General features: G+C 64.9%; 1 protein-coding gene across 1 annotated transcript in view; it reads left to right on the top strand.

Annotated features, from left to right (window-relative positions):
* Positions 1–1,576, top strand: part of LRFN5 (leucine rich repeat and fibronectin type III domain containing 5) — a 9,586-nt gene that overhangs the window by 7,089 nt on the left and 921 nt on the right. The gene's annotated exons all lie outside the window — the stretch shown is intronic.

Genomic DNA, 1,576 nt, shown 5'->3' with positions numbered 1-1,576 from the left:
CCGCCTGGCATCGCGCGTCCCCCGGGCTGGTGGAGACACCGAGCCGTGACAGCCGACAGTCCTGCCGCAGCCGGGGCTCGCTGCGCGCCTGCCCTCGAGAAGGCGCAGTGCAGCCCTTCCCGAAACCGCACCCAGGGCCACAGCAGGCACCCTGCACGGCGAGGGAGCGCGTGTCTTCCCCCAGTGATTGACTCACCCGGCAGAAGCAATGGCCACAGCTGCTATCACTTATCGTTGTTTCCCTTCCCATGAGCTGAGGGGAACTGGAGCCTGGGAGGTGCCGCGCACGGTGGCAACGTCTGCCAGCATCGCAATAGCTCAGGGACATTTATGGTCCTGTTCCAGGGTGCTGCTGGCGACCAGGGGCGTGCTATTGCTCTCCTAAAGCAGCAGCAGCAACAGCCGCAGAATCACATGGCGCCTTTCCCCTGCTGACTCAGGGAGCGATTGTAGCGTGGGCCAAAGTTCTGCTTTTCAAGAGGCAAACCACGGCAAAGTCAGTAGGGTGCTGCTTACAGAACGCGCGTACCCCACATTTGCCCTTTGCAGACGCGTTTCCGCGTGCCTTGCTGCCCGTCGGGGTGTCTGGACCTGGCGCCAGAGCCTGCGCTGCCGGACCCGGCCCGTGCTGGGCAAGAACCCCACCGCAGCACCCGTGCCCCACGGCCACGCGCCCCTTCCCTCTGCAGACCGTCCCTGCGCTGTGCCCCTGCTGCTGTTGGTGCCCTCGGCGCTGAATCGCCTCCCCCGGGGCACCAGGCACACGCTGAGGGGTCCGTCTGGCGCCAGCCCACCCGGCACGGGCAGCAGCGTTGTCTGTCCTTCGTGCGGGCTGTGGGCTGGTACGTGGCGTTCGGCATTGAACGCTGGGTTAAATCGACTCCGTAAATCAGAGCGCACGTGCCCTGTACTGGCTGCTGCTGTTGGAGCACTGCTGTGCCCTTGCTTTCGCAATGGAACCGGCAAAGTGCTCAGGTCGGGGGGGGCTGGAGGGGTTGAAGTGCCTGCACCCCGGCGTCAGTCATACGAGACCCACAGAAGGCAAATATGGTCTTGCTGGCTGCAGACTTTTAATAGAATTGGTTTATTCGCCAGAGCCCGGCGTGAAGGCTGCTGCTGTAGAAAGCAGGGAGCTTGGCTTGGAAGGAGGAAACTAAAAGGGGAACAGCAAAGGCGGCACACAGCCGGCTGCAGAGACCCACGTCGGACACCGCGCGCGCAGGAGCGGAGCGCGCCCTGGCTTTGCTGTGCTGGGACAGGCGGTGTCACCGCAGCTCATTTCAAGCACCGCATTCCTGTCCTAGCTCTGCAGTCGGGACGGCTGGCGTGCCTGTCCTGGTGCCAGCCTGGTTTGCCTCCCGGCCGCCAGCTTCACACGCGACTGCCAGGTTGCTTCTCTGGAGGCGCCCATCGCGTCCCGCGTGCAAGCCGTGCCATGACTTCTGCAGGGGACACTTCCACTGGGAGGGGGAAATGAGAAATACCAGTGAGGGCTGTGGCCCCGGCCCCCTTGGTTCCTGGGGGCCCTGGGAGGGCGGCGGGGGGCAGCCCGTGGTGGGCACGGGGGACCGGCAGG

The sequence above is a fragment of the Egretta garzetta genome, unplaced genomic scaffold (genome assembly GCF_000687185.1).
Source record: "Egretta garzetta isolate BGI_Z169 unplaced genomic scaffold, ASM68718v1 scaffold803, whole genome shotgun sequence".
In the NCBI taxonomy this organism is placed as follows: Eukaryota; Metazoa; Chordata; class Aves; order Pelecaniformes; family Ardeidae; genus Egretta; species Egretta garzetta.
Note: the sequence above shows the minus strand (reverse complement) of the source record. Positions and strands in the feature narration are given on the sequence as shown.